Consider the following 18,099-nt stretch of genomic DNA (forward strand, 5'->3'; position numbering starts at 1 on the left):
GCCTGAATTTATTAGTATATTTTAACTCAGCTCTCTATGAGAGATTTGCAATTTCAAATATTCCCCTCTCCTGTTCTGCAATGCATAGGAAAATGCATATTTTATTTGGTATTAAGGGTACAAATTTTCAGAAATCGAAGACAGCTATCCTGTTCTTCCAACCTTATCTTCTCCAGGAGTAAACGCCCCAGTTTTGCCATCAGTCCTGTGCTGTGGGCTCCTGAATGCTGACTGGATTCAAAGAGTACTTGTTAATGGTTCAACGTCAACTTGGCTGGAGTTTTCCATTAGTGTTCCAGAGATCTGGGTTTGACTCTGCATCATTTTACATTTTTTAAAGACAAAAGCACAGGTTTTTTTGCTCATCCATTTACTGATACAAGGCTGTTTGGTCAGAAACCCACTGAATGACAGGATCCGAAAGGCTAGCTCATTAGACTCAAGTCTTTTTTAAATGATTAATCAAACAATTAATTTAGCAGACATTTACCAGCTTTCCCTTTTCCTCATTCAATGATAAAAAAAAAGAGAGTAAATCTCCCATAACAAACATACATACATAGTCCAACAAAAGAAATCCCCATGTTGCTCATTTCCCAAAATGCCTGTCTCATTCTGCATCTTAAGTGTTGCCACGGTGGAGAGGTGGGCAACACTGGGCTGGCTCGAATAAGATAAAGTTTAGCAGGGATATAGGGGGAAAAAATCTCCCACATGGATTCCCAAATTCAACTTCGGACATAAAGGATGTGGGGGAGGGCGGTGGAGGGCCTGAGGAAAGAGGGTTACAGAGCAGTTTACAAAAGACCATGGTGTTGAGTGCTAAATATGAATCCAGAGTGTCATGTGACACTCTGCCCCACTCCCTGCCCCAAGCTAATATGATCTTGAGCAGCAGCTTCTGATCTAGCTGCCAGACCACACGGGTATTGTTGCTGCGCTGGTTCCAGGATTTATAAAAGATACTGAAGATCTGGGGAACAGCTGGGGGAGCAGGACCAGGCTGAGGAAGGGCCTAAGTCCTTAGGAGTAAGGAGAAGGAAATGGGTGTGAGTAGCTTGTAGGAGAGAGAAGAGATGGGGAATGTGAGAGCCATCTCCTGAAGCTATGGGTTAAACCGGATGGTCTCTGAGGTCTCTTCCAATAGGGACTCTGAGATTCTGTGTTTGCCAGGAGGATGGCTGGATTATAAAGTCCCAAGTGGAGTGCCAGGCCTAGGCCTAGCTGGGTGGCTCTGACTCCTTCCTGGCTGAGAGAGGCAACACCCTCAGCTGCCTACGCTGGTCACATGATCTCCCTTGCACCTGTGCTGGGTGACAAGGCCCAGATTTTCCCCCGCACTGAGGCAGAGACCAGATGTTCAACTAAGTGTTTATACTTCCCAAAGCATTTGTTTCCTGTTAGTTGTTTCTAACTTGGAAACCAGTCCTCCTGGAGGCCCCCAACTCCCTCCATGCTGAAATGATTGCCCCAGAGAAAGCTCTCCTCTTCTAACTTTTTCTTTCCTTCTTTGGCACTAGCACCTCCCCGTGGACAGTCTGAGTGATAAAACAGCACACAGCTCAGCTGCCCACTGCGATGTGCGCATAGGTGGTGCCCATTTTACAGATGAGCCAGTGAGGATCCCCAAAATCAACTAAGGATCAAAGTTACATATCCAGTTCACCGCTTAGGTAGGTCTCTCAACTCGTAATCATGTGCTCTTTCCAGTAGTCAGTATTGCCTTGACACTTGCACTGGCTCCACTTTGAGTGGAGAGGGTAGAGGATGGAGGGAAGATCAGTACCCTTTTGGACGAAAAGGGATCCTGCAAGTTGTGCCTCATGACCAAGAGGCCTGGTCCTGGGTCCGAGACAGTCTCCTGCTGCTGCTTGCTACTTAGTCCTCAGATCATTTCTTCACACACCCCACACACACTCTGGACCAACTCTGACAATTTGTAATCCCAGGAGAGGACTGAGCTGGGCCCATGGAGACTGCCTGCTGAGCTGGATGGGACACCAAAAGGAGGAAGAGGACGGCTCTGGAAAAGGTAGAAGCTGGGGCAAAAGGCGGACTTACCCACATCTAATCTCCACCCCTCCCTGGAATTGTTTCCCTGAGACCCCTATTCTCACTTCCCCTCCTTCCAGCCTGAAATGATTGCAACTTGCTCCTAACCAGCCAAGCAGGAAAGGAACTTCTTGCTACTTCCTGTCTGGGAGAGAAAAGAAATCTGCCTGGCCCTGATGTGAGCAGACAGGTAAGAGAGATCTTGATATCACATGGCTTGTGGAGGCCACTGATTGGGTTCCCACAGGCTCCAGACACTCCACAGGCTAGCACAAGATGAGTGAGTAGTCTTGAAGGGACTGGGAGTTATTCTGGGGACTCAGTACTCCCATGAATGTCAGGGATGTTAATGTACCTTTCACCATTGTAGATTGCAGCCCACTCAAGCCTGCCAGAGGCTGCACTAGCTCACAGACTTTGCTTTGTACCAGCATGCATGAATCATGAGTTCTGTGGACTGGTGGAGTTTTCTCTGCCCAAAGAACTTTTTGGCCTGTTCTTTGCATGGAAACCCAGTTATGGGGAGGGAATGGAGGGGGGAAGATCATCATATTTCTTAGGAAAATATTGCTCTCCCTACAAATCCATCCTTTTTCTTCTTAAATTTTTAAAAAATTTTTTCAATGAAGAAAAGTATATTTCTCTTCGTCCCATTTCTTAAAATCATTTCATTTTTTTCAATGAACAAAAGTATATTTTCCCATCCTCCCACCTCTTAAAATCATGTCATTCTTTTCAACAAACAAAAGTATATTTTTTCTTCTTCCCATCTTTTAAAAACATTTCATTTTTTCGATGAACAAAAATATATTTTCTCCCCCCCCCCCCAGCTCCCTACCTTCCTCCTTTGGAAAAAGAAAAATGAAACCTCTGTAACCAATCTGGATATTCATGCAAAACAAAATCCCACATTGACTATGTTAAGAAAAAAAAAAAAAAAAAAAAAAAGCGTGTCTCATTCTGCACCCTGATCTCTCTTTCAGGAAGTGGGTGGCAGGGTGGATCATCAGCCCTCTGGATTCTGACTCATCCTTTTATTGATCAGACTTCTTAAGTTTCTCAAAGTGGTTTTTCTTTATGATGTCGTTATAGCATAAATTGTTTTCCGGGTCTTGCTCATTTTGTTCTATGTCATTTTATACAAAGCTTCTCCAGTTTTCACTTTCATCATTTCTTAGAGCACTAGAGCATTCCATTGCATTCATGGACCATAATTTGCGCAACTGTTCCCCAATTGATGAGAAAAAAACACCTTGTTCGTTTCCGGTTATTTGCCACTACAAAAATAGCATTTAGAATTTTTTATACATATGGAAGCTTTTCTTTCTTGGCTCTCTGTTAGGTATAAGCCCGCTAGTAGGACTCAAATGGTTTGTGGTTTAGTGTCTTTAGGGGCATGCTTCCAAACTGCTTTCCAGAACAACTAGACCAAATAATAACTCCAGTAACAGTGGTATGTATATCTACATACCTATTTTCCTACAGCCTCCTCCAGCATTTCCCCTTTTCTTTTTTTGTCAGTTTTGTTAATCTGGTGGTTATGAAGTGGAAAGTCAGTTACTTTTAGTTGGATTTCTCTAATGATTATTGACAGAGCATTTTTTTTTTCATATAGCTATTGAAAGCTTGGTTTTCTTCCTTCGAAAACTACCCACTTATCTCCTTTGACCAATTATCAATTGAAAAATGGCTCATCTTTATATAGGTTTAAATCCATTCTTTATAGATCTTGGAAATGGCACCATAATCAGAGAACCTCATAGCAAAATTTCCTCCCAGTTTCCCTTCTAATTTTAATTATATTAGATTTTGAAGGGGAAAAACTAGTTTTTGATTTTACATAATCAAAATGGTCTATTTTGTGTTTTGTGCTCCTCTCTGTCACTTGTTATTCATAGATTGGAAAGGTTATTGTTTCTTAGTCCCTCTAATTTGCTTATGATGTCAAATTGTATGGTGAAATTATACATCCATTTAGAGATTATTTTGGTTGATGGTGTAGGATATTGAGCTAAACTTAATTTCTGCCAACTGCCAGCGGTTTTTCCAGTTTTTGTCAAATAGTGAGTCTTTTTCCTTGTACTGGGGCCTTTTGATTTATTGAACACTGTAGTACTTAGTATTCATTGTTTCTGTATGTGGTGAATCCAAGATGTTCTGTGTAGTGGAGTTGAACGTATGAAATTGCCAGCCTTCCTTCCTTCTCCTTTTTCTTCCCTCATTTCCCTTTGAGAGTCACCCTTTTCCCCCTCCAGATTAATTTTGTTATTTTTTCTAGTCCTATAAAGTGATCCTTCACTAGTTTGCTAGGGTGCAAATTTTGTGAATACATTAATTTAGGTAGCATCATCAAATGATATTTCTCCAACTATTTAGATCTGTCTTTATAACTGCAAGAAGTGTTTCATAGTTGGAGCCATATACTGCATATGTATATTTTGGTAGGTAGACTCCCAAGCATTTTATACCTTCTCTTGATTATTTTGAATGCAATTTCTCTTTCCATTTCTTCCTGCTGGGTTTTATTGGAAATTTACAGAAACATTGAAGATTTCTGTGCTTTTATTTTATTTATATCATATTTATCTATCCTGTAATTTTGCTAAAGTTATTAGTTACTTCAATTTTTGGTTGACCCTAGGGTTTCTAAGTAAATTTTCATTATTGTCTCCCAAAAAGGTGATCATTTTATTTCTTCTTTGTTCCATTCTTATTTTTTCAATTTCTTTTTTTTTATTCAACAATATTTATTTATATTTATTTATTATTAAGATTTGTTCTAAGTACTAAGGGAGATTACATTTAGATAACTTAGTTAGTTTTTCAGTCTATGTGAGACTTAAGTAGGGGAATATTACACATATCTACACAACTGTAATATTAATAGTATAGGAAAAGTATATTAAAGAGGTTTAGACAAAGAACTATGAAAAGACTTGAGCAGAATCCCCCCTGGAGGAAATGGCATCTGAGTTGGACTCTTATCTTCTACCTCTTTGCCTTTGCACTGGCTATCTCCCCATCTTCCAGACTTGGAATGTATTGCTTTCTTACTTCTATCTTACAGAATCACTGCTTTTCTTTTTTTTTTATTATAGCTTTTTATTTACAAGACATATACATGGTTAATTTTTCAGCATTGACAATTGCAAAATCTTTTGTTCTAACTTTTCCCCTCCTTCCCCCCACCCCCTCCCCCAGATGGCAAGTTGACCAATACATGTTAAATATATTAAAGTATAAGTTAAATATAATATATGTATACGTGTCCAAACAATTTCAATTTCTTTTTCATAGCTTATTGCTACAGCGTGCTTTTCTGACATTATATTAAGCAGTAGTGGTGATAGCATCTTTGCTGTGACCCTGATCTTACTGTATTTTTCATTGTATATGTTTGCTCTTGGTATTAGACAGAGCTTATTTACTATAGTAAAGAAAGATTTGTTTATTCCTCTGCTTTCCAGTGTGTGAGTAGGATTTTTATCAAAACCTTTTTTTGGCATCTATTAATATAATCCTGTGGCTTTATTATTTATATTATTGATTCTGTTTATAAGCTTCTTTATGTTGAATTAACCTGCATTCCTGGTGTAAATCCTGCCTATGCATAGTATAAAATCTCTATACCATGTGATTGTCACCTCTATGCTAATATTTTATTTAAAACTTTTGCATCGATATTCATTAGCTATATAGGATTATAATTGTCCTTTTCTCCTTCGCCTTTCCCTTGTATAAGTATCAAGAGCGTATTTGTTTCATAGACAGGGATTTGAAGGACACTTTTCTCCTCTCTTACTGCAAATGTTTCTGTGGTGTTGGAATTAATTGGTTTTTAAATGTTTGATAAATTTCACTTGTAAATCCGTCTGGTTCTGGAATATTTCCTTTGAGAGTTAATTTATGGCTTGTTCAGTTTCTTTGTCTGATATGAAGTTCTCTATTTGTTGATTAATCTGAGTATTTTATATTTTGTAAGTATTCATCCAGTTCTTCTACATTATCGGCTGTCTTTAGCATATAATTGGGTAAAATAGTTGCTGATAATTTACTTTGTTTCTGCTGCAGTTGTTATGGGTTCATCTGTCTCGGTATATTATGTGCCTAATTTGTTCTGCTGATTGACCTCTCTGTTTTTTAATTAGTACCAAATCATCTTGAAGATTACAGCTTTGTGTAATATATAGTTGAAAATCTGGAATTTCCAGCCTCCCTTCCTTCCCACATTTTTCTCATTGTTTCTTTTGTGATCCTTGACATTTTGTTCCTTCAGATAAGTTTCATTATTATTGTAATAGTTTTATAAAATAATTCTTTGGTAGATTTATTGGTATGACACTCCAAAAATGAATTAATTTAGGTAGTATCATCATTTACATTATATTGACTTGCTGTTCCAAACAACAACATTGACTTGGCTTATCCATGAGCTACTAATATTTCTTTAATTATCTAAGTCTCTCTTCATTTCTGCCAAAAGTAGTTTTGATTGTGTTCATATAATTCCTGTATATTCCATGATAGACTCCCACGCATTTTATGCCTTCTGTAGTTATTTAAATGGAATTTCTCTTTTTATGTCTTCCTGCTGAGTTGTGTTGATAATATACAGAAATACTGATGGTCAGTTAGGGAATGGCTGAATAAATTATACGAAAGTAATGGAATATTATTGTTCTGTAAGAAATGGCAAGTAGTGGAGCACCAGTCCTGAAGTCAGGAGGACCTGAATTCAAATATGACTTCAGACACTTAGCACTTCCTAGCTATGTGACCCTGGGCAAGTCACTTAACCCCAATTGCCTCAGCACAAAAGAAAAAAAAAAAAAAAAGAAGAAGAAGAAAAAGAAAGAAAAAAATGGCAAGTAGGCTGATTTCAGAAAAGCCTAGAAAGACTTATATGAACTGATGCTAGGCGAAGTGAGTAGAACTAAGAGAAGAACATTGTACACAGCAACAACAAAGTTATGTGATGCTCAACTGTGATAGACTTGGCTCTTTTCAACAATGAGGTGATTCAAAGCAATTTCAAAAGATTTGGGATGGAAAGAGCCATCCACATTCAGAGAGAGAACTATGGACACTGAATGCGGATCAAAGCAGAGTATTTTCAACTTTTTTTTGTTGTTTGCTTACTTGTTTTTTTCTTTCTTGTATTTTCTTTTTCCCCTTTGATCTGATTTTTCTTGCACAGCATGACAAATATTGGAAACTGCACTTTAACCTCTATTAGATTGCTTGCAGTCTAGAGAGTGGGGAAGGGAGACAAAATTTGGAACACTAGGTTTTGCAAAGGTGAATGTTGAAAACTATCTTTGCATGCATTTGGAAAAAAGAAAAGCTATTATTAAATTTTTTAAATACAATAAAAATTTTCAGGAAATAAAAGCAATACTGATGGTTTAGATAGCTTTATTTTGTGGTCTACAAATTTATTGAAGTTATTGTTTTAATTAATTTTTAGTTGACTCCCCAGGTACTATCTAAAATCATTCTTTTCATTATTTCTTACAGTACAAGGGTATTCTGTTATTTCATTTATATTCCATAATTCAGTCAGGCTTTCCTGGTTAGATAGGCACCTCCTTACTTTTCTTTTTTTTAAACTTCAAAAAAACCTGCTATAAGTATATTTGTATACATAGGGCATATATATATATATATATATATATATATATATATATATATATATATATATATATATATATATATATATAACACCTTTTCTTCATCCTGTGATCTCTTTGGGGTATAGGTCTAATAATGGTATCAATGGGCCTAAGAATGTACAGTTTGGGGATCTTTGGGTAAATAGTTCCAAAATGCTTTCCAGAATGACAGAACCAATTCACGACTCTACCAATAATGCATTCATGTGTCTATCTTCCAAGATTCCCTCCAACATTTGTCATTTTCCTTTTTTTTTTTGGGGGGGGTCTGCTTTGTTAATCTGATTTGTAGGAGGTAGAACCTTAGTGTTGTTTTGATTTTCACTTATGTAATTATTAGTGATTTGGAGCCTTTTTTCATATAGCTTTTGTGAGCTTCCCTTTCCTTTCCTTGAAGTGGGCTAGTAATAATAACAGCAATAGCTAGCATCTATGTTGAACTCTAGTTTGCAAATCACTTTATGTAGCACTTTACAAAGCACATAACAACTCTGTGAGTTAGGTGCTATTGCCTCTTTTTTTTTATAGATTTATCATTTTATAGATGTAAAAACTGAGGCACAGAGAGGTTAAGTGACTTGCCTATAATCACCCAGCTAGTGTCTGAGGCAGGGAAAATTCAGGTTGTCCTGATTTCTAGTCTAGTATTCTCTCACCAAGCCTGCAGATGGTTTTTTCCAGCCTTATTGATGTCTTTTGTTTTTATATCATAATCATTTCTGCATATTATCCCACTCCCTGCCCCCAACAGTTGCTCCTTGGCCAGCCAGCCAGGGAGCCTTTTCTTATAAAAAGAAAAATAGCTAAGTGAATCTGATTGCCATGGTGACCACATCTATCATCTGTGTATCCAAAACGTTCCTTGTCTCTAAGGAAAAAAAGAAAGATAATACATTTCTTTATTTCTTTTCTGGGGCCAAGAGCAATTACACAACATTAACCTTCGTTTTATCATTCTTTTCTTTTACACCATAGTTATTTGCATATCCTCCTCCTGGTTCTGCTTACTTCCTTCTATATAATTTTGCACAAGGTTTCCCATCCTTCTTTGAGTCTCTCATATTTGTAATTTATGATACTGTAATTTTCCATTGTCGTAGAGCAAATTCATTTTTAAAAGTTATTTTAAAAGTATTTTAAACATATAAGTTGAGCCTTTCCTTGCTACAGAGAATAGGAAAAAAAAAAAAAGAGGAAAAATAGCCACTCAATAAAAAGCAACCAGCAAATCAATCATGTCTGTTTTATTGCAGATCATTTTTTCAAAATAAAATATAAAAGGCCATCTATCATTCCACTCAAGTGGTCTCCAACATTTCCCACTCTAGCTGGGATTCTGACGGGATAGCAGAAGTTCAGACCCCTGAGGAGAACAGATTCAGGAGAGGTTTTCTAAACTGTTTAATTACCTCAGACCAATTACCTCTACTGAAAGATTTCTGCTGTGTCACCCTCTACCTTGCCCCCAGGTGCACAGCTAGAGTGTCCACTTAGGGAAAGAGGAGTTCCCTTCCAGAGTGAACCACCCAGTTAAGGAAAATTACAAATATGAGAAACTCAGAGAAAGATGGGAAACCTTGTACAAAGAGCTAAGCTGAGCTCCAGCCTGCAAGGTTTAGCTGGGTGAGTCAGGGAGGTTCCTGCCTTAGAGTTGTTTGGGGCGAGTGATAATGTTCAGAAAGGGTTTTGTAAGCCTTAAAGCTGGAGGCAGCCCAGGCTGGCCTGTGAATTTTGGTTCCCAATCCCCTCTCTGACACAGGGGAGTCATAATACCTCAGTTTCCTCTTCTGAAAAAAGGAGATAATTTTTGATCTCTATAAGACTTCCCTCAGAAGCGAGAATCAAAGGAAATATTTTATGGCAGATGCTTGTAAACCCTAAAGAGCTATGTAAATGTGAGTCATTATTAGTAAAATGCTCCATGAATGTGTTATTCTAGTGATTAAAGTGCTGTACAACTGAGTTATTATGATGAAAGCAAAATGGAACTGTGTTATTAGCACCAGCAGCCCTGCTGTTTGTCAGAGGTTTGGGGCAAGGAGATGGCCAGGACAATATCTGCAGGTACCAATTTCCTTGCTAGAAATCTGAAAGTAGCTTCTCTCTTGAGCTGCCCGCAGAAGTTGAGACATGAATGTTGATTCTCATATTTCTCTAAGAATCTCTCATGTTTACACAATGAACCAGAGGTTTTCCCTGTCATCTCAGCTCATGAGAAAGACTTGGGGATTTGGGGGTTTCCTTCCTGGCCTGATAGTGTTTGACTCTTTCCCTTGAGGGTTGAACAGTCTTCTTTAAAGGAAAGGGACCGGAGTTTTCTTTTCTCAGAAAGGTTTAGATGCACAGGGTCCAGTTTCAGTGGCCAACTCAGATGGGCCTGAACAATGTGGCCAAAGCTGAAACAGAGCCTCAGATTACTACACTGGAAAATGGAAAAGTTCCTCAGAAGAGAGGAACCACTGGGTCAGGGCAGATTTGAGCAGAGGACATGGGGCCTTACAGATGGTTAGCAGCGGCAATACTGTTTGCAGACTGCATTCTGCCACAAAAAGCCCCCATGGGTGCTTGCCTATATATAATGGTTGTGACTGCTCTAGCTGGCTGCTTTTGCATTCGTTATCCCTCCAATCATCAGATGCTGAGCCTTTAGGAGTGGAAAGCTCATGCCAACGGCCTTTGCATAAAATTGGGCCACCTTTAGTGGGCGGTCGGAGGCCTGCCAAGGGCTGGACTGGGACACAAACATGATACTTCCAAAAGAAAATAATGTGAGGGGTTGCTTTGATGAGTCTTGTGGCCTAAGCCACGGACAGGACTGAGTATTGCTGATTGCTCACTCGCTGCTGCCTCATCCTTGTAGAGTTGGCTGCTGGATTTGGAGGCAGGGGCCTCAGTTGTGGGGTGCTAGGGAGATGGGCTGGGAAACCCTTTGCCAACTTTGAGGCACTATTAAAATGTCAGTTACTATTCTTATTTGTAGACACTAGGGCCTACTGACACCTTGGAAGAGAAAGGGTTTGTATAAGCCCTGAATAATTATTATTTTGTCTTTCCCCCCATCATTTAGCATAAGAATATAACGTTTGGTGAAGTATATTTTTAATATTCTCCATACTCAGAGAAAGAACTGATTGTATCTTAATACTGATTAAAGCATACCTTTTCTTTAACTTTATTTTTCTTGAGGTTTTTTTTTGGGGGGGAGGAGAAATATACTTTTTCTTTCACAACATGATTTTTATGGAATTGTTTTATATAACTTCATCATGTGCCTTCTCAATAGGGAGGTTGGAAGGAAGAAGGGAGAAAATTTAAGAGTCTTAAAAATAAACATTAATATTGTTTTACATGTAACTCAGGGAAAATATTAAATGAAGTGTATTTTTAAATGCTTAATCTGAAGGCATTTTCTCTGCCCTTAACCCTCTGAACCCTTCCAGTGGTCCAATCCAGCAGAACCAACATCCTGCATCTTTCCTCTTCAGCCATTTAACTGGCTGTTTCCAGACCTAGAATGCCTAACCTTTTACCTCTGTTTTTTAAAATCTTTAGTGCAAGAATGGAAACCTGCCCCACCTTCATCCACTCAGTCATTTCCACCCCCCCCTTACTATTTCTATACCTTTTCTATAAGTCTTTACTCGGCGCGTGTGTTGTTCCCCCCCCCCCCCCATTGCCTTTCCTGTGTGTGTCTGTTGTGCCCCCCTTACCCCCCTTCCTCTCTTCAGTGAAAAGTAACTCCCTTGAGTACAAGGCCTGTTCTTTTTGTTGTGGATGTCTAGTACTTGTGAAATAGGAGGCGCTTAAGAACATTAGATTTTTGCAGTGAACCAGATTAATTTTATTTCAAAGAGTTTAGGGGAAAAAAATCGAATTTTTCAAATGGAAGGAAAAAATGGAACCCAGTTTAAAAAAAATTGGGGTTTAAACTGTTAAACTGTGAGGCCTTGAGAACGAATTCTGCAGTTGCTCAGAATTTGGAGGGCTCAGGGAAACCCAAAAAAACAGTTAACTCAAAAATGTGCTCCTTCACAGCCTCCGCGGAAGGAAAAAATGGAACCCAGTTTAAAAAAAAACAAAAAAACAAAAACCGTTGGGTTTAAACTGTTAAACTGTGAGGCCTTGAGAACGAATTCTGCAGTTACTCAGAATTTGGAGGGCTCAGGGAAACCCAAAAAACAGTTAAATCAAAAAACGTGCTCCTTCACAGCCTCCGCGGAAGGAAAAAATGGAACCCAGTTTAAAAAAAAAAAAAACAAAAAAACAAAAACCGTTGGGTTTAAACTGTTAAACTGTGAGGCCTTGAGAACGAATTCTGCAGTTACTCAGAATTTGGAGGGCTCAGGGAAACCCAAAAAACAGTTAACTCAAAAAACGTGCTCCTTCACAGCCTCCGCGGAAGGAAAAAATGGAACCCAGTTTAAAAAAAAAAAAAAAAAAAAAAAAAAAAGTTGGGTTTAAACTGTTAAACTGTGAGGCCTTGAGAACGAATTCTGCAGTTACTCAGAATTTGGAGGGCTCAGGGAAACCCAAAAAAAAGTTAACTCAAAAAACGTGCTCCTTCACAGCCTCCGCAGAAGGAAAAAATGGAACCCAGTTTAAAAAAAAAAAAAAAAAAAAAAAAGTTGGGTTTAAACTGTTAAACTGTGAGGCCTTGAGAACGAATTCTGCAGTTACTCAGAATTTGGAGGGCTCAGGGAAACCCAAAAAACAGTTAATTCAAAAACCTGCTCCTTCACAGCCTCCACTAGGGTCTCCAGTTCCGGGGCCTCCGCCATTGCCTCTGCCATCGGGATCTTGCTCGGAATTCTGGTCGACATCACAGCAGGAGCCTGGATAAGGCCTCATCAGATAGGTGATAGTCAGGTCTTGCTGTACATTTCCCAGTGGCAGGTGCAACAGGCTCTGTTAGGGTTGAGGACTCATCTCAGGTACCGGGCTTCCGGCTTCCGGCTCCCCTCCGAACAACACATGGAAAAGAAACTCCTGGCCACACATCATTAGAGCTAAATCAAGGTAGAGTTCAAGCTGGCTGCAAGCAGAATCTAGATAACTTGGAAATCCTCCTGGGTCGGCATTGAACGTGGCCACCCACATATCATCGAGGAAAGCAGGCAGACAGGGCTCTAGATCCGGGGAAAAGGCACTCAATTGCTGGTGGATGGCTTGAAGATCTTGGAAAGAAAAGAGGCGCGTCCATCTTCTCCCTCGTTGGGCCTCAGCAACAGCAGCAGCAACCTCTGCGATCCCCTGGGTTAGAACTGTCTCTGTCAGCCTGGGGATGCCTTCCGGGTTCTCAGTGTCAACCTGGATTTCAAGATCTACCTCCAGCTCATCTTGCTGATCTTCTAGGCAACTCTCCTCCTCCTCCTCCCCAGGCCCGGACAGCTTGATGAACGGGCTGGCGGAAGCTTCCTCACTCTGGTTCGGGATCTCGTTCTCCTCTTCGTCCCCATTACCTTGCAACGTGGAGACGTCCCCTGCAGGAGCAGTGGCGGCTGTGGCGATAGCACCGGCAGCGGCGGCCTCAGCAGCACTGAAGCCGTGGTTCACCTCAGCAGTCTTATTGGGTGGCAAGACCTGGTACCACCTCAGTGTGTCCTGGGCCCTGGAGGAGAGGCTTTGAAACTCAGAGGCTCCCTGAAGGTCGGTGCTGTGAGTGGGTGCTGAGGGTTGAGCTCCTGGGGACGCCATAGCAGGATCTCCTTGGCCATTCTGGCTGTTTGTAATATCGATTGCTGATATGATTCCCATTATGGCTTCTGCCACAGTCCCAGCCATGGCTTCAGTGGCCTCCGCAGTTTGGACAATGCTCATTGGGAGGGTGGAGGAGGCATGCTCACTATTGGCGTTGCCATTTTCCCGTTCAGAGAAGTCGTGATAAGTGATAACAAACTTACCCTCGACCTCGTTCCAGGTTACTTCGATGGTGGGATTGCTATTGTCTTGCCAGTCCATAAAGTAAGGGCTTTCCCCAAATCCTTCATTAGGAGGCAGATCCATGGTGGCTATTGTCTTTGGCGTTCGGAAGAGGGACCGAGAAAATCTGAGCGAATCTGAGCCTAGATCAGAAATGCTGGACCTGGGACTCTGTGAGATCAGGGATGAAAGCAACTACCTCCACCAGCTCTCTCAGCCCCTCTGAGCTCTGGGTAACCCAACCCACCAAAGATTAGGCGGGGAATTTTATGTTGTGTATTCACGTCACCAAGAGGTTGCTAGGATAGTATGGGGGGGGGGAGGGGGGAGAAGAGGAACACGTCAAAGTGAGGGAAAAGCAGTAAGAAGGAGTGCTTGTGGCCTCAGACAGGCTTTGGTTTTGGAGTTCCTGGAAGTTTTGAATTGTCAGCTTTCGATGGTGATCCAATCTGTGCATAAAAAGAACAGTCATATTAACAGACATTTGCCTACCCCTTTAAGATTCCAAAGCGCTTACCGTACATCGAATGGTGTGCCGAGTATGCGCAGAGGCGATAGCTGTGGTAGCGGCCATAGCTGTGGTAGCGGCCATAGCTGTGGTAGTGGCCATAGCTGTGGTAGCGGCCATAGTTGTGGCAGCGGCCATAGCTGTGGCAGCGGGTGGCGATACCTGTGGTAGTGGTAATAGCTGTCACAGCAGCTTAGTGACAAAATGAAAATATATGAAATTGAAAGAAGGCTTTGGAGATCTTCTAGGCTAACCCACCCCTCTCCCATGTACAAATGGGAAAATTAATTCCCAGAAAGGTTGCCAAAACCTAGACAACAAAACTCTTGTGGTGCAATTAAATGGAGAGAAACCACAAAGTGCATAATTAACATAAAATGTGAATGGATTAAACTCACCAATGAAATGAAAGAGAATGGCAAATCAAGAATTTAAGGCAATTATTCTATTGAACAAAGAGAGCTTGTTTTGGTAGAATATTTACATCCTTTACATCTTATACATACTTCATATCTATATATAGATCTTTACATCTATGCATGTTCTTCCATTTGGACCTATTTCTCAAAAGAGTGTGTGAATGGTATTTTGGAGAAATCATTTCCCCTCTCTGGGCCTGTTTCCACCTCTACAATGTAAGATAGTTGAAATACATTTTTAATGGCTCTTCCAGCTTTGACAATCCATCATCCTAAGATTTGGGAGGGTTAATAATTTTTTTTTCTTAAGTTGTGGGCTCTGAGTACTTTCTTATTGTGTTCTCCTTAATTATTTTGAAAGGGTAGTTTTAGGGTAAAGGTTCAATGATCACTAATTGTGGGGTGTTGTAGATAAGGATTCTCATTCATGCATGGATTGACCTAGATGGTTCCTGAGGTTTCTGACAATGCATATTTTAGGATTGGCCCAGCAGGCACCATAGGGCTCATCTAGGCCAGTGATATCAAACTCAAAAAGAAACTGGGCCAGTAATTCATACATAAGGATCCTTGCAGGTTTTATCGTTTTATGGTATTTTTAATAATTTTATTCAATTTTGCCTTGTCTGTTTTGAACCCACTCAGGAGTGTTTGTGAGCCATAGGGGGTCTTCCCAGTATTTGACCAAACATCTCTGGTTTAGGCCATCCCCTTCATTTCATCGAAGAGGAATTTGGTTATCAGTAGCAAAGAGGAATATTAAAATTAACTTCTCTGACTCCCAAGGCCACAATGTTTTTGACTCTCTTGTCTCCCGAGAATAGATGAGAAAACAAAATCTAAACTTCTGCTATATGTGAGAAAGCAAGCTAAAACAGAAAGACCTACAGAGTGAAAATAGGGGAGATTGGAGTGGTGAAAGAAAATGTACTATGCCTTACGCAATTCCAGAAAAGCCGGAATTGCAATCATGATTTCAGATAGCACAAGAGACAAAATCAATAACGCCAAGTGAGATAACCCAGACAAATGCCATTGTGCTGGAAAGGACTATAGATCATGCAACACTGTACTGATTAAATATGCACAGCCAATGGCATGGAGCCTGGTTTCTTAAAGAGGAAGCTGACCAAACAGCAAAAAAAGATCTTGATGGTAAGCCATCAATTACAGGAAAGCTAAAATTATAGATTTGGGAGTGGAAAAGATAGATTTTTGAGCTCAGGTTTCAAGCCTCAAGAATCCAGTTTGTGTTCTCCTCAGCCATGCTTCTCTTAAAACTAGCCAGATGTTTCTGTCCTGGTTCTCTTCTCACTAGAATGTCCAATGTGATCATTGATTTGGCTTTCTAGGAGTCATGAATTGCCAGTACTACTCACTCGCTTTAATAAGTGTGTCTCCTCTTAGTAAAATAAAACTTAGCATTCCAGCCTTTGAGTCAGTCCCTTGTGAAGGTGAGTCAGGCCATGGCAGGGCAGATCTTCTGATGCCTACTTAACTAGGTGACTTTGCACAAATCATTTCCATTTTTTTCTTCTGTAAAATGAGAAGGTTGAATTAGTGACTTTTGAGTTCTCTTCCACTGCTAGCTCTAAGATCTAAACATGATCCTACTCAGTCTCGTCACCCCAAGAAAAATTAATGTAAACCATTTTTTAATATGCTAACCCAAGGTGGAACTAGGTCAATGATGATGGCAAGCCCAGAGCCTAAGCTGAAGCAAACTTTTTGATCTGCACTGTTATAGTTCTCTTTGGGGGCAGGTGATGTTCTTTTCCCTTGAAGGTGTTATGGCAGAACTGGCTCCTTTCTTTTTTTATTAAAGCTTTTTATTTTCAAAATATATACATGGCTAATTTTCAACATTCACCCCTACAAAATCCTGCATTCTAATTTTTCCCTCCCTTCCCCCTCGCCCATTTGGCAAGTGATGCAATATATGTTGAACATGTGCAATTCCTCTGTACATATTTCCACAAATATCATGATGCTCCAGAAAAAGTTAGATCAAAAGGGAAAGAAAATGAAAAAGCAAACAACAGGAAAAAAGTTAAAATATTATGTTGTGTTCCACATTCAGTCCCCATGTTCTCTCTCTGGATGTAGATGGCTTTTTTCATCACAAGACCATTGGAATTTATCTGAATCACCTGAATCCAAGAAACACGTCCATCGTATTGATGGTCATATAATCTTGCTATTGCCATGTACAGTATTCTCTTGGTTCTGCTCACTTCCCTCAGCATCAGTTCCTAAAGTCTCTCCAGGCCTCTCTGAAATCATACTGCTGATGGTTTCTTATAGAACAATAATATTACATATATATACCATAACTTGTTCAACCTCTCCAACTGATGGGCAGCCACTCAGTTACCAGTTTCTTGCTGCCACAAAAAGGGCTGCCACAAACATTTTTGTGCAGGGGGGTCCTTTTCTTTTGAAAAACTTAAAAATAATTTTTGCAAGTATTTGCTTTTCCTGAAAGAACATTTCCTGTCCATTAAAAAAAAAAATAGAAGCACTCCTTGGATACCTCTTACTGGGTCAATCTGATAACCCAATGAAAATTTATTTCTTCAAGGGTGGGAGAAAATTTATTCTTCATTATTTCAGAAAAAACCCCTATGGTTCTTGTAAAGATGGCTGGCTATCCCACCTGAGCTGATGAGTGGTGTTCCAAGGAGGAACATTCATTCATTCATTCATTCATGTGATTCATATATGATTCACTCATTCATTCCTAGAAGATTATTAGGAAGATTTGCATTTTTAAACCCAGAAACCAGAAGCAGCCGATCAGTACTCTAGACAGATATTAGATCCTGAAGGCCCTTCACAGAAACCAAGTGGCTTCCTTTGTCCCTCTGCCCAGAGAGAAACTGCAGACTGCCCATAGCCAGTGGGGGTGGGTGGGAGGTTAACCACTGGTTCTCAGCTGTGATTCTGTTAAGTGGCCCAGTTATCATTTCATTAGGAAGGCTAACAGGGTAGAAGGACCCCAAGCACTTTTATTTGATAATTCCTTGTGTGAATTTGATAATTCCTCCTTCTTTGGAGGAAAGATATGTGGCTGATTCTTGGACTTTCCTGGTATTCTTTATGAAGAAAAAGATGTGCATTCATATGGCGAAATCTGGGGGTGGCCAAAGGGACACAGCCAAATAGCAGAGAAGTATTGGTGTAGCCAAATTCTAAATACTGGGTTTCAGGCCTGTCTCCTCTCATATCATCCCCCCCAATCTTTCTTCTTAATAATCTCCAAAAGAATATCTATTCTTATTCCTAACCTCACTTTGCTCATCAATGTCTCATAAGAAAGAAAAACTTAGACTTTAGTTCTTTCTTTTTTCTCAATTGCATGGAAGCCAAAATTTTTAACATTCTTTTTTTTTTTTTTTAAATTTTGAGCTCCAAATTGTTTCTCCCTCCCTCATCCCACCCCTTGAAAAAGCAAGCAATTTGATATGTGTAATGATAGTAGCTACGTTGCAAAAGAAAATACAGATCTCCAAAAGACCCCATGAAAAAT

The 18,099-nt window shown here is 39.9% G+C and overlaps 1 long non-coding RNA gene across 1 annotated transcript in view; it reads left to right on the forward strand.

Moving 5' to 3' along the window:
- Positions 1 to 1,970: 1,970 nt before the first annotated feature.
- The window catches only part of LOC141548684 (uncharacterized), a 40,358-nt gene continuing 24,229 nt past the window's right edge, over positions 1,971 to 18,099 (forward strand). The window contains exons 1-2 of the long non-coding RNA XR_012484031.1: positions 1,971 to 2,032; positions 2,133 to 2,242. This is a non-coding gene — a long non-coding RNA (uncharacterized LOC141548684). The remainder of the gene's footprint in view (positions 2,033 to 2,132; positions 2,243 to 18,099) is intronic.

The sequence above is a fragment of the Sminthopsis crassicaudata genome, chromosome X, assembly GCF_048593235.1.
Source record: "Sminthopsis crassicaudata isolate SCR6 chromosome X, ASM4859323v1, whole genome shotgun sequence".
NCBI lineage: Eukaryota > Metazoa > Chordata > Mammalia > Dasyuromorphia > Dasyuridae > Sminthopsis > Sminthopsis crassicaudata.